This window comes from Hylobates moloch, unplaced genomic scaffold (genome assembly GCF_009828535.3).
Source record: "Hylobates moloch isolate HMO894 unplaced genomic scaffold, HMol_V3 SCAFFOLD_13, whole genome shotgun sequence".
NCBI lineage: Eukaryota > Metazoa > Chordata > Mammalia > Primates > Hylobatidae > Hylobates > Hylobates moloch.
In genome coordinates this window covers 85,222,892-85,236,724 of record NW_026652288.1, presented here as the reverse complement: position 1 = coordinate 85,236,724, position 13,833 = coordinate 85,222,892, and the positions used below count along the sequence as shown (strand labels likewise).

The window sequence follows — 13,833 nt, the reverse complement described above, 5'->3', positions numbered from 1 at the left end:
GGGAGAATACATTATTCAAATCATATAAGGAAAGCAAATAGTCTGTCTTCTCTTCTTACTTTCCTTTTTGAACCCACTTCAAATAATGTTAGAAATGTTCAGTTATGGGCCGGTTGCGATGGCTCACGCCTGTAATCCCAGCACTTTGGGAAGCCAAGGTGGGTGGATCACGAGGTCAAGAGATAGAGACCAACCTGGCCAATATGGTGAAACCCCATCTCTACTAAAAATACAAAAATCAGCTGGGCATGATGGCGCCTGCCTGTAGTCCCAGTTACTTGGGAGGCTGAGGCAGGAGAATCACTTGAATCCCTTGAACCCGGGAGGCGGAGGTTGCAGTAAGCTGAGATTGTGGCACTGCAAACAGAAATTTCTTGAAAAAAAACAGGGGATACAGTTAAAGAAGTACTAAGAGGGAAATTTATAGCTATAAGTGCCTACATCAAAAAAGAAGAAAAAACAAATAAACAACCTAATGATGCATCTGAAAGAACTAGAAAAGAAAGATCAAGGCAAACCCAAAATCAGTAGGAGGAAAGAAATAATAAAGATCAGAGCAGAAATAAATGAAATTGAAACGAAATAAAAACAATATTGAAAACAAAACTGAAATTAAAATGAAAACAAGACAAAAAGATCAATGTAACAAAAGTTGGTTTTTTGAAAAGATAAACAAAAATTGTCAAACCTTTAGCCAGATTAAGTAAGAAAAAGTGAGAGAAGATCCACATAAATGAAATCAGAGATGCAAAAGGAGACATTATAACTAATACTGCAGAAATTCACAGGATCATTAGTGGCTACTATGAGCAACTACGCCACTCAACTGGGAAATCTAGAAGGAGTGAATAAATTCCCATGACACATACAACCTACAAAGATTGAATCATGAAGAAATTCAAAACCTGAACAGACCAATAACAAGTAAAGACATCAAAGCTGTAATAAAAAATGTCCCCACAAAGAAAAGCCTTGGGCTCCATGGCTTTACTGCTGAATTCTACCAAACATTTAAAGAACATCTGATACCAATGCTACTCAAACTTTTCTGAAAAATGAAGGAGGAAGGAATACTTCCAAATTCATTATATGAGGCCAATATTACCCTGATACCAAAACCAGACAAAGACACATTAAAAAAAGAAAAGAAACTATAAGCCAATATCACTGATGAATATTGATGCAATAATCCATGACAAAATACTAGCAAATCACATTCAACACAGTAAAAAGATCATTCATCATGACCAAGTAGGGTTCATCCCAGTGATACAAGATTGGTGCAACATATGCAAATCAATCGATGTGATACACCATTTCAACAGGATGAAGGACAAAAATCATATAGCATTTCAATTGATGCTGAAAAAGCATTTAATAAAATTCAACATCCCTTCATGATAAAAACCCTCAAGAAACTAGGTATAGGAAAACATACCTCAACATAATAAAAGCCATATATGACAGACTCACAGATAATATCATACTGAATGGAGAAAAACCTAAAGCCTTTCCTGTGAGATGTGGAAAAAAGACAAGAATGCCTATGTTCAGCATTGTTTTTCAACATAGTACTGGAAGTCCTAGCTAAAGCAATCAGACAAGAGAAAAAAATAAAGGGCATCCAAATTGGAAAGGAGGAAGTCAAATTATCCTTGTTTGTAGATGATATGATCATATATTTGGAAAAACCTAAAGACTCCAGCAAAAAAAAAAAAAAAAAGTAGGCCAGGCACGGTGGCTCACGCTTGTAATCCCAGCACTTTGGGAGGCCGAGGCGGGCGGATCACGAGGTCAGGAGATCGAGACCACGGTGAAACCCTGTCTCTACTAAAAATACAAAAAATTAGCCGGGCATGGTGGCGGGCGCCTGTAATCCCAGCTACTCGGAGAGGCTGAGGCAGGAGAATGGGGTGAACCTGGGAGGCGGAGCTTGCAGTGAGCCGAGATTGAGCCACTGCACTCCAGCCTGGGTGAAAAAGCGAGACTCCGTCTCAAAAAAAAAAAAAAAAAAAAAGAAAGTAATTCCACTTACAATAGCTACAAATAAAATTAATATCTGGGAATTATTTATTATAATCAAAGAAGTGAAAGATCTCTACCATGAAAACTATAAAACACTGATGCAAGGAATTGAAGAGGACAAAAAAAATAAAAGATATTCCATGTTCATATATTGAAAAAAATCAATATTGCTAAAATGTCCATACTACCCAAAGCAATCTACAGATTTAATGTAATCCCTACCAAAATACCAATAACTCTCTTCACATAAATAGAACAAAAAAATCCTAAAATTTATATGGAGCCAAAAAAGACCTAGAATAGCCAAAGCTATTCTAAGCAAAAAGAACAAAACTGGAAGAACCACATTACCTAACTTTAAATTATGCTACAGAGTTATAGTAACCAAAACATTATGGTACTGGCATAAAAATAGACACAAAAATCGGTGGAACAGAATAGAGAACCCAGCGATAAACTCATACTTATACAGTAAACTCATTTCCAACAACGTTGTCAGGAATATACATTGGGGAAAGGACAGTGTTTTTCAATAAATGATTCTGGGAAAACTGGATGTCCATACGCAGAAGAATGAAGCTAGATCCCTTTCTCTCACCATATACAAAAATCAAATTCAAATGATTAAAGACTTAAATCTGAGACTTCCAACTACGAAACTGCTAAAAGAAAACATTACAGAAACTCTCCAGGACATTGGACAGGGCGAAGATATCTTGAGTAATACACCACAAGCACAGACAAAGCAAAAATGGACAAATGAGATTGCATCAAGTTAACAAGCTTCTACACAGCAAAGGAAACAACAAAGTGAAGAAGCAACCCACAGAATGAGAGAAAATATTTGCAAACTATCCATATGACAAGGGATTAACAACCAGAATATATAAGGAGCTCAAACAAATCTATAGGGAAAAAAAATCTAATAACCTGATTTAAAAAATGGCAAAAGACCTGATTAGACATTTTTCTTTCTTTCTTTCTTTTCGAGATGGAGTCTTGCTCTGTTGCTCAGGTTGGAGTGCAGTGGCGGGATCTCGGTTCACTGCAAGCTCCGCCTCGCCGGTTCACACCATTCTCCTGCCTCAGCCTCCTGAGTAGCTGAGACTACAGGCGCCCGCCACCACGCCCGGCTAAGTTTTTTGTATTTTTAGTGGAGACGGGGTTTCACCATGTTAGCCAGAATGGTCTCGATCTCCTGACCTTGTCATCCGCCTGCCTCAGCCTCCCAAAATGCTGGGATTACAGGCGTGAGCCACCGCGCCCAATCCTGATTAGACATTTTTCAAAAGAAGACGTGCAAATGGCAAACAGGTATATTAAAATGTGCTCGATATCATTAATCATCAGAGAAATGCAAATCAGAACTACAATGTGGTATCATATCACCTTAGGTAAAATGGCAGTTATCCAAAAGTCAGGCAAAAACAAATGCTGGCAAGGATGTGGAGAAAACGGAAACCAAACAACATTGATGGAACTGGGGGTCACTGCATTATGTGAAATAAGCCAGGCACAGAAAGACAAACTTCATGTGTTCTCACTTATTTGTGGGAACTAAAAATTAAAATAATTGAACTCTCAGAGATAAAGAGTAGAAGGATGGTTACCAGAGGCTGGGAACGGTAGTTGGTGATTGGGGCAAAGTGGAGAGGGTAAATGGGTACAAAAAAATAGTTAGAAAGAATGAATCAGACCTAGAATTTGCTAGCACAATGGGGTGACTATAGTCAAAAATAATTTAATTGTACATTATATAATAACTAAGAGAGTTTAACTGGATTGTGTTTACCACAAAGGATAAATGCTTGAGGTGATGAATATCCTATTTACCCTGATGTGATTATTACCCACTGCATGCTTGCATCAAAATATCTCATGTAACCCATAAATACATACACCTGCTATGTACCCACAAAAATTAAAAATGAAAACAAATTAAAAGAAATGTTGAGATCAATTTGGTAGGTGTAAAAGAAACATAATGAGCATGTATTTTCCATAGGATATTTTATAGGAGTTATTTACAGCAAATTTTGAGTTGAGAAATATATTAAAGCTCAGTCTTTGCTCTCTAGTCTTAGAGAATGCCTGTACAGATGTATTCCTACACACTTATTACATATTTAGGTTCATTTTTATGTACATTTCCATGAATACTTTCAAAACTGACAATGAGCTGGTGTAAACCCTGAAATAAGGCATAGCTTTGGTCCCATTTCTAGGCTTTGTCAGCATAAATATTTTGTCATTCTGTTTGTGCTGCCTGCCGTGCAGAAAGCAGTAAGACCTTTCCTGAACTATTTCTAAGAATCAGACTGTTAAAACCATCTGAAAATTATCCCCGTTAATGTTAACGCCAATAAATAAGGGATAAGAGATTGGAGAAATCAAGTGAATTGCTACTATTCTAAAAACAGTTAACATATAGAGACGAAAAGTTTGTAAGATAGTTTTTAAACTTCAGAGAAATGAGAATTTTTCAAAACTAACTTTATTCCCCATAGTCCATAGTCTGCTTTCCTGAGATTTTTTTTGTTATATATTTGGCATTCAGCAAAATGATGCCAATTTTAAATGGCAGTAGCAATTTCATACAGAAATCTATACTAGCTTTCCACCTGGAGTACGAGTCCCATCATCTGAAATCAAAAGTGTATCTTCTACTGTTTTATAAACTATTTAGCCTGAGAGCTATTTTTTTAAGGTATATTATCTTAGTCTTTAAGTGGTTTACATTTTAGACAGGATTCTGACCCAAAGAATCTTACATTTTTATAATATTCTGAGGTAATTAGGGTATTATAGTCATCTGACAGATGAGGAAACTGAGGTATGGATAGGTAAAAAATTGCCAATAATCATAAACAACAGGTAGTAGAGGCTCCAGTAGAACCCGACTCCTTCTTCAGTTTTTTTTTTAATCATCTTCATGACTTTTCAAAATATTTTTTAAACAGTTGTTGCTTCCAAAGCTTCTCCCTTGTTTGAACCTTATTTTCTTGGTGAATGTGTGCCAAGGAGGAAGCAAGGGACAGGCTGTTATCACTGCCTATCCTTATACTGTATGGTGCTGATCCCATTAATAAATGCTGAAGTGAGTCACTGGCTACCCAGAGACGATGCCCTTAGCTCTGGAGTCTGCTGTTCTCTGGCCTGGCTGCATCAGTACAACAATCCTTCAAAATGGCTTCTTAAAAGTTAAAGGAAGTTTAAACAGAGAATTAAGAGGAATTAAGAGGCTTTTTCATTTTGGAAAGTCAATTCAGTTCCAATCTCAAACATTCAACAGAAGGTAAAATTTTCCACTAAGAGTCCTAGTACTCAGAAACCATAAGCCAAATATGACACTAACAATTAGACAAGACTGTGCTTTCTCAACAAGTAATTACGGATTATCATTTTTCATCTCTCAGGGTCGTCTACAATATGCTTCCCAGTAAATAATCAGAGATATTTGTGCCATATTCATATATATGTGTAGTGTGTGTATATATATGTTTCATATTTTATAATCATTGCACAATCAACAGCTATTTACTGTACATGTACTAAGTATGACATGGTTTAGAAAACATAAATTATGAACAAATACGTATTTTATATAGTCAAGGACCTTGTGATACAGTTGAGTAGGAAATGCTTACCCATATGAAATGTTTAAATGATAAGGAATATATTGTTTAAAGGGTGCCTTAAAGGGTACAGTGTACGGGTTTGAAAATTACTTCAGGACGTTAACACAAATTCAGTACAGTTGACTACAGATAAGAAATCTGTGGCAATAGCAAAGAGGTTAGTAAATAATGCAATAAATGTACTCACTGCTATTTGAAAGACTGACAGAAGTTTTTAGCAATAAGAATTGCTAATTAGAAGATTCTTTTCTGATAATTGAGGACTGTAGTGGACAGGTAAATTACTAATGTGATCACTTTGTCAATTAAGTGTGGGCTTCTGTTTCACATACATGGAGCCAAACAGTACTGTGTCATCCCCTCATTCTGACATGAAACCACTTAAAGAAAGACAAAACAGAAACAAAACAACAAAAACATTAGGGACTCACCAATAGATAGGGTCTTGGCTCATAGGAAGTAGACTTGGAAAGTACTTGCAATCTTCTATCCCTAAAGTGACTAGCTTTATGCCAAATTATCCTATCCCTGAGGCTCTGAGAAAAATCTGTAAAAGTCTTTCTTAGATTTACATTGCCAAGATTCAGGCTGCTTTCTGAGATCTGAAAACAGCACAGTGTATTCTAATTAGACCAGGATAGCAGGATAGAATAAGGTAAATAGCAATTGATAACAGGTAAAATATATACATATAAACTGAGATAAGTTAGAGTTCATACAGCTGTGTTTATTATTTTTCACTTTAAGCAGTATTTTTTATCTTAAGTTAAATATGTACTAATGTAATCATGGGATTTTTGCTTATTAAATTAACAAGATTTTTAAATGATTTCTAAAGTTGTTAACCCTACAATAAATTATATTGGTACCATCATTTATCAGGGTGTATTAAGTACTTGAAAAAAGATATTCTTATCCTTTGACCCAATGACCCTATTTCTGAGAAGGTACCCCCATATGACCTAACAAAAGAAGAAAGCCATTTACATAAAGATATTGACTATATCATTACCTATATTGCATTATACTTTCTGAATATGTTATATAAGTAGGGAATATTAGAAATAGCCTAAATACCCCAAAACACAAATGCTTAAATTGCATGTCATGATATATTATGTAGCTATTAAAGATAATGATTATAAAGGCAAGTAGTATGAAAAATGCTTTTGAAAAAATAATGCTTATTTTTAAAATGTGAATCCTGCCACAATGCTCCCTCTTGAGTTAAAACTTTGCCAGGGCTTCCCATTGCATTCAGAATAAAACTGAAAAACTGACCGTGGCTTACAAAGTCCATCCTGACATGGCTCCCGGTTGCTGCCTCACAAGTCTCCTCTTGTACTCTGCTTCGCCAATTAACATCCTCCACTTAGGACTACTTGGTTCCAATATTTAGAATGTTTGTCCCCTTGGTCTATATTTGACAAGCTCCTTCCATTATTAATTAGAATGTCCCACAAGACCCCTCCCAGAAGACTTCCTTGACCATCCAATATGAAGCAGTCAGCCACTTCCTGTCATGTCACCTTGCTTAAATTTTCTACATAGTACTCATTATCACTTGATAATGTTGTGTTTACTTCTTTATTTACTCTGTATATCACCTGACTCCTTCCACTAGGATGCATACTCCATAAAAGCCCCTATCTTGTATAATATGGCTGGTAGATAGAAGATGCTTTATAAATATTTCTCAAATTAACAAATTAATCAATACTGATAATGTTTTAAATATAAACATCCTTAAAAAGAAAAATTAAATATATTTAAAAATAACTACTTGGAAAATTTATATTATCATATAAAATACCTAACTTGGTGGCTATAATACTCAGGTACCACTACCACCTTGGAATAGCCTCTGGAATTTTTTTCTAAATATTTCTCCCAAAATGAATCATTTTCAGGAGCTGTGCTTTTTGAAGCAAATAAAAGGTCATGATGTCAAACTTTTACAAAAGTCCAAAGCAATATGTAATTAAGAAAAAAACTAGTTCAATGTGTAAGTACAAGAGCTATATAAAGAAAAACAAGATTCATGTGGGATATAGCTGTTGGAGGAGATTTCACGGAGAAGACACAACTTAATCCTAAAATATATGGAAGGATTTGGACTCATGGAGAAGAAAAAGCATCCTAAAAATATTTTAAGAGAAACTTTTTTCAGGGAACTTTAAAATCTTCCCATCCCTTATGATTTGCTCTTTTAGGACACTCCAAACCTAAATTACCCTAATTTCAATCATTTGGCATAGAGCCCAATGGTCAGGAGATGTCTAGAATGTATAGACTGTTCTCAGGTTTTAGGCATATTTATTCAACAACTGCTACATGAAATAACTGATATACTGACTTAGATATGAGATGAGTTATTTCTGTTTACTTTCTGGGACCTTGACATAATGCTCAGCAAATACACACTGAGCTATAAGCATAAACGTGGATATTTGACAAGCCACCTATAATCCCTTTTTGTACATTGAGTATACCGAAAGGCAAAAAAGTAAAGGGTAAATCTAAATCTTTAAGAGTAAATTCAATTTTACGGCATTTGATTTAGCTGAAAAATAAAAATGATAAAATATATACAAATAACCAATTTGTCACCAGAAGTATCTCTTAAAATATAATCGCTTAAAATTAAATGAGATTATATTAAACTTCTTCCCTATCCTCTATTGAATTAAGCAATTAATTCCAGGAATTTATGGCATATCATAGGTGTATACTTGAATCTCCACCTGTGAAAAATGTTATAACGCATTACATTCATTAGTATATTTCTAAATCAATAAAATGGTATAAAAATACAACAGGAGCAAACAGGAAATTTTAATATCCTGTTTAATACATGCTTCACATCTTGTTACGCTTTTATTAAATATTCAGCTTCCAACATAGCACTATAAGACTATGTGACAAGAGCACACATATTAATAGAACATTTCTTTAATATCTTATAAAAAGGAAACATTCAGATTTTGACAACTACATAATATGGTAAATCTTGGTAATGTAAAAGTATAACTGTATATTTCAACATAAACTGGATGTTCAACATCTTAAAATACCAGTAGTGGGAATAAAATAGTTTAATAGGCAGAATTGCCCCTAGTCATTTGCAAACTACTAAAAATTTGCATGCAAAATTTAATACTCTATTTTCTTTTTTCACTAGAGGCCTTCTGGAAAGGAGAAGAAAAAAGTAAGTATGAAGACATCATTTATTAGTGAATACACTGTTCTTTTGGACACCTCTAATAAAGGAACAGCAATATTTTATCTCATTGTATTCCCAATGGACCACATATCACTACTTAACAAATATTTTCTTTATAATCATTTTGATGCTTACTTAGACATTTGGTTACAAACAGTTATTCCCCTTATAGTATATATAATACACAATACTTACATAGTTTTATATATTTTACATGGCTTTACATACTTACATATTTTATATATACACATAGGTTTAAGCCAAGAAATCAGATAATATCAATCAATAAAATAATGATATATTGACATTAAATTTCTACATTTATCACAAACAGAATATACTAGGGGATAACCTAGAAAAATAATTCCTTTTTTTTTTTTTTTTTTTTGAGACAGAATCTCAATCTGCCGCCCAGTCTGGAGTGCAGTGGCACGATCTCGGCTCACTGCAAGCTCCGCCTCCCGGGTTAACTGCAAATTCCGCCTCCCAGGTTCACGCCATTCTCCTGCCTCAGCCTCCTGAGTAGCTGGGACTACAGGTGCCCGCCATCATGCCCGGCTACTTTTTTGTATTTTTAGTGTAGACAGGGTTCCACCGTGTTAGCCAGGGTGGTCTCGATCTCCTGACCTTGTGATTCACCCGCCTGGGCCTCCCAAAGTGTTGGGATTACAGGCGTGAGCCACCGTGCCCAGCCCCTCTTGTGTGAACTTTGTCATATACAAAGTGGCACAGTGGAGAATAATTGTCACTTTGAGAGGGATGACACTTCTCAAATACTGTGAGTGGGACCCTTAATTTAATTGTATAGGGGAAGATTTAACAACTATGTATGAACGGTTTTAAAAATGTGAAGCCAACCAATCTTGTCGGTCAACAGCTCTTTTATATATCCAATTGACAAAAGTAAGAAATCTGACCAAGAGATGACAGACAATATTGTATTTCTATCGTTTTTGTTACTGTCTTTGCCTAGCCTAAAACCTCCCCTCCCTACAACACTGACACTCTCTGAAAGCCTATCTTGCTGCAGTCTCTAGATACAATCATAATGAAAGAGTTTTTCTCATCCTCAGATGAAGGATCCCATAATTACTTGTTTTTCTTGATTGGTCGATTCAGATCATTAAACTTTTAAGTATTGCCTGTAGCTTAGCCAAATTCATAATCATCTCAGCAAATGTTCCATTAAGAAAATTCAGCTAGCAAACACACACACACACACACACACACACACACACACACACACACACTCTCTCTCTCTCTCTCTCTCTCACACTGTACAAACTCCAAATGGATTTTGATAAAAAATGCTTTTCAGACAAATTCCATAATTATGCCCAACTCTACCACAACAGATAAATCCATTTGAAATCAATCTTGAATCCTATAATAATATTTCTTTTCTCTTTTGATATGCTGTTGCTATTAAATCAATCCAGTGCTTGTTTCTTCCAAACTAAATGGCATCAGCCAAATATTTAGGCACATGTGAGTTTCCCTTCAAACAGTATATATCTAGAGATTCCTGATACGAAGTTCCCACTCCAGAAATACTGGCTCAATAACCACTGCACAACTGGAGATTCTTACTTCTTTGCCATCATTGTTTATTCCAAATATGTTATTGAGATCAGAATAATGCATCCATCCTGCCCAAGCAGATTAAGAACAATATTAAGACCTTCCTCAAGTGTCACAATATAGAATCTATAATCACAGCTTTCCGTAAGAAGAAATTAAAATACAAATCAGTGTCCTTAACAATATCTTTATCTTATCAGTAAAAAAAAAAGAACTTGGCTATAGTTTTTGCCTTTTTATAGGATCTATAAATCATAAATTTTAATATTTGCCTTCATGTTGTTTCTACCCAGTCAAGTTACTGTTTTGTCTGGAATCTTCCTTGTGCCATGTATCTCAAAGTGGAAAAATCTATGCTCTCAAAGAGCATAAATTTTCTCTCTTCTCTGAAAGCCACTTTTTATTTCTCTCTTCTCTGAAAGCCACTTTTTATTTGCTTTTTCATATCCAGGTTGCCAGTGTAGTGGAACCAGTTTATTTAGATTAAGGTACACTAAAAGTCCTATTATGTTTTCCAGAGTCTCCCAAATACTTTTAAAATATCATGTTTACAGTATATTTTCTGACCATTCTGCTCAAAATGTCAATGGCTGTTTGTTAACTTCGCCCTCAATAAAAATTCACAGCATGATTGAATAGAAAGAAAACTTAGGATTTAAAACCATACAGATGATCCTACAATTAACTAATAATAGTGGCCCTAGCTTAAATCGCTTTTTTCTTTGTCTTGTCACATATCCACAAGGTTCACTCTTTGTTAAAAATGATATATAAGCTTCTGGGCCTACCTATTTCTTTAGCGCCTATGTTTCTTTTATACAAAAGCCTTTGCGTAGACATAAAAACTAAAATATTAACATCAAATAAAAATGATATGATTTTCTTTTGTTACTCTGTATTTTGTCAGTTCAATTAACAGGCCCCAGTCAGTGATTGATCTAGGAAAGGAGATGTGTTTCCTCCACTGCTAGTGTAATAAAACCTTATGACTATAAGTCTTAAAGACTTAAGTTTTTTGTAGACTGTCTTTGTATTGCCTACATTTAACATATAATGAGCATTCATTAAATGTGTGAACATACAATAATTAACTATAATTATTGACATTAGTTCATAATAAGAAAAATGACAAATAGAATGTTCTAAGTCTTACAATTAGTGGTAGATCAGGAATTTCAAGCTCACAGTCTCTGATTGTCTCCAAAAAGCTGTATTGTCATCTCTTATCATGGAGACATGATAAGAGTTCACTGCTATGATGACAAATTAGATACATTTTCATAATGAACAAAATTAATAAGTACAAATGTGTGATTAGATTCATATAGACCAAAATAATAGAGTATTTACAATGCAAAAAAGTAATTTTAAGAATAGATTTAACATTCAGAGAGTGCACAACTGAAATATGAATAAATTGTAATGTTCATTAAAGGAAAATAACATGACAGTTAGATGTCTAAACAGATATCCACATCCAATTTTTTTGGTTTCTATTTTGGCCTTCCAAATCTAAACAGAAAGGGTGGTGTATTATTTACAGAGTAATGAAAATAGTCTTAATCACATCATAGAACTACACAATGAAAGAATAAAACAATGTGCAAGGGAAAATAAGTGATAATCTCAAAATTGTATGTATACAGTATCAAAAAGTCACTTTCAACTATACTATAAATAAGAAAAATTTAAAAAATTTAATGACATATTAATTCAGAAGGAGAGCTTGAATTTCTTAGATTGCAAGACAATCCAGATATCTAGAAACCTTGAGGAACACAATTTAGGCATTTCCTGGTCTGGAGTGTGATAGGAATAATAAATGGTAGGGGCATTAGAATCAACCTATGAAAATTTGATTCTGTTAACTACTGTCTATGAATCACCCACTAATACTTTAAAACTCAGGTAAAGTATCATCCCTTCAGCAAGCACTAATGATCCTTTCCTCTGTATATTCATATTTCAATTAGACTTTTTTCACTTTGTACCATTTACCAAATCATTATGGAATTTGAACTTTAGCTGTAACCAGGAATATTTATATCTCAATCTCCATTTTCTAGCACTGTGCACTGTCTTTCATAGACATAAAGGCAGTCTTAGAAGTACTTAAACTTAGCAAGGCTTAGGAGTACATAAAACAACAATTTACCATGTCACTCAAATATTCCAATGATATCTGTGAAGTCTTTTCTAACTTTTATTTTAAGTTCAGAGGTACAAGTGCAGGTTTGCTACATAGGTAAACTTGTGTCATGGGGGTTTGCTGTACAGATTATTTTTCACCCAGATATTAAGCCTGGTACCCATTAGTTATTTTTCCTGATCCTCTTCCTCCTCCAAACCCTCCACCTTCTAACAGGTCCCAGTGTGTCTTGTTCCCCTCTATGTGTCCATGAGTTCTCATCATTTAGCTCCTAGTTATAAGTGAGAACATGTGGTATTTAGTTTTCTGTTCCTGTGTTAGTTTGGTAGGGAAAATGGCCTTTAGTTCCATCCACGTCCCTGCAAAGGATAAATATCATTGTTTTTTATGGCTGCGTAGTATTCCATGGTATATATGTACACCATTTTCTTTATCCAGTCTCTCACTGTTGAGCATTTAGGTGGATTACATGTCTTTGCTATGTTGAATTCTGTTGCAATGAACATACGTGTGCATGTGTATTTATAACAGAATGATTTACCTTCCTTTGGGCATATACCCAGAAATAGGGTTGCTGTGCTGAATGGTATTTCTGTCTTTAGATCTTTGAGGAATCACCACACTGTCTTCTACAATAGTTGAACTAATTTACACACTCACCAACAGTGTATAAGCACTCCTTTTTTTCTACAACCTCACCAGCATCTGGTATTTTCTGACTTTTTAATAATAGCCATTATGACTGGTATGAGATGTTATTTCATTGTGGTTTTGATTTGCATTTCTCTAATGATCAGTGATGTTGAGCTTTTTTTTTCATATGATTGTTGGTCACATGTATGTCTTCTTTTGAAAAGTGTCTGTGTCCTCTGCCCACTTCTTTATGGGTTGTTTTTTCCTTGTAAATTTGTTTTAAGTTCCTTAGAGATGCTGGATATTAGACCTCTGTCAGAAGCAAAATTTGCAAAAATTTCCTCCCATTCTGTAGGTTGTCTATTCATGCTGATGATAGTTTATTTTGCTGTGCAGAAGCTCTTTGGTTTAATTAGATTCCATTTTGTCAATTTTTGCTTTTGTTACAATTGCTTTTGATATCTTTGTCATGAAATCTTTGCCCATGCCTATGTCCTCAATGGTATTGCCCATGTTGTCTTCTAGGGTTTTCATAGTTTTGGGTTTCACATTTAAGCCTTTAATCCATCTTGGTTAATTTTTGT

The 13,833-nt window shown here is 34.6% G+C and overlaps 1 protein-coding gene across 1 annotated transcript in view; it reads right to left on the bottom strand.

Annotated features, from left to right (window-relative positions):
* NAALADL2 (N-acetylated alpha-linked acidic dipeptidase like 2) overlaps positions 1 to 13,833 on the bottom strand; it is a 959,155-nt gene that overhangs the window by 254,689 nt on the left and 690,633 nt on the right. The gene's annotated exons all lie outside the window — the stretch shown is intronic.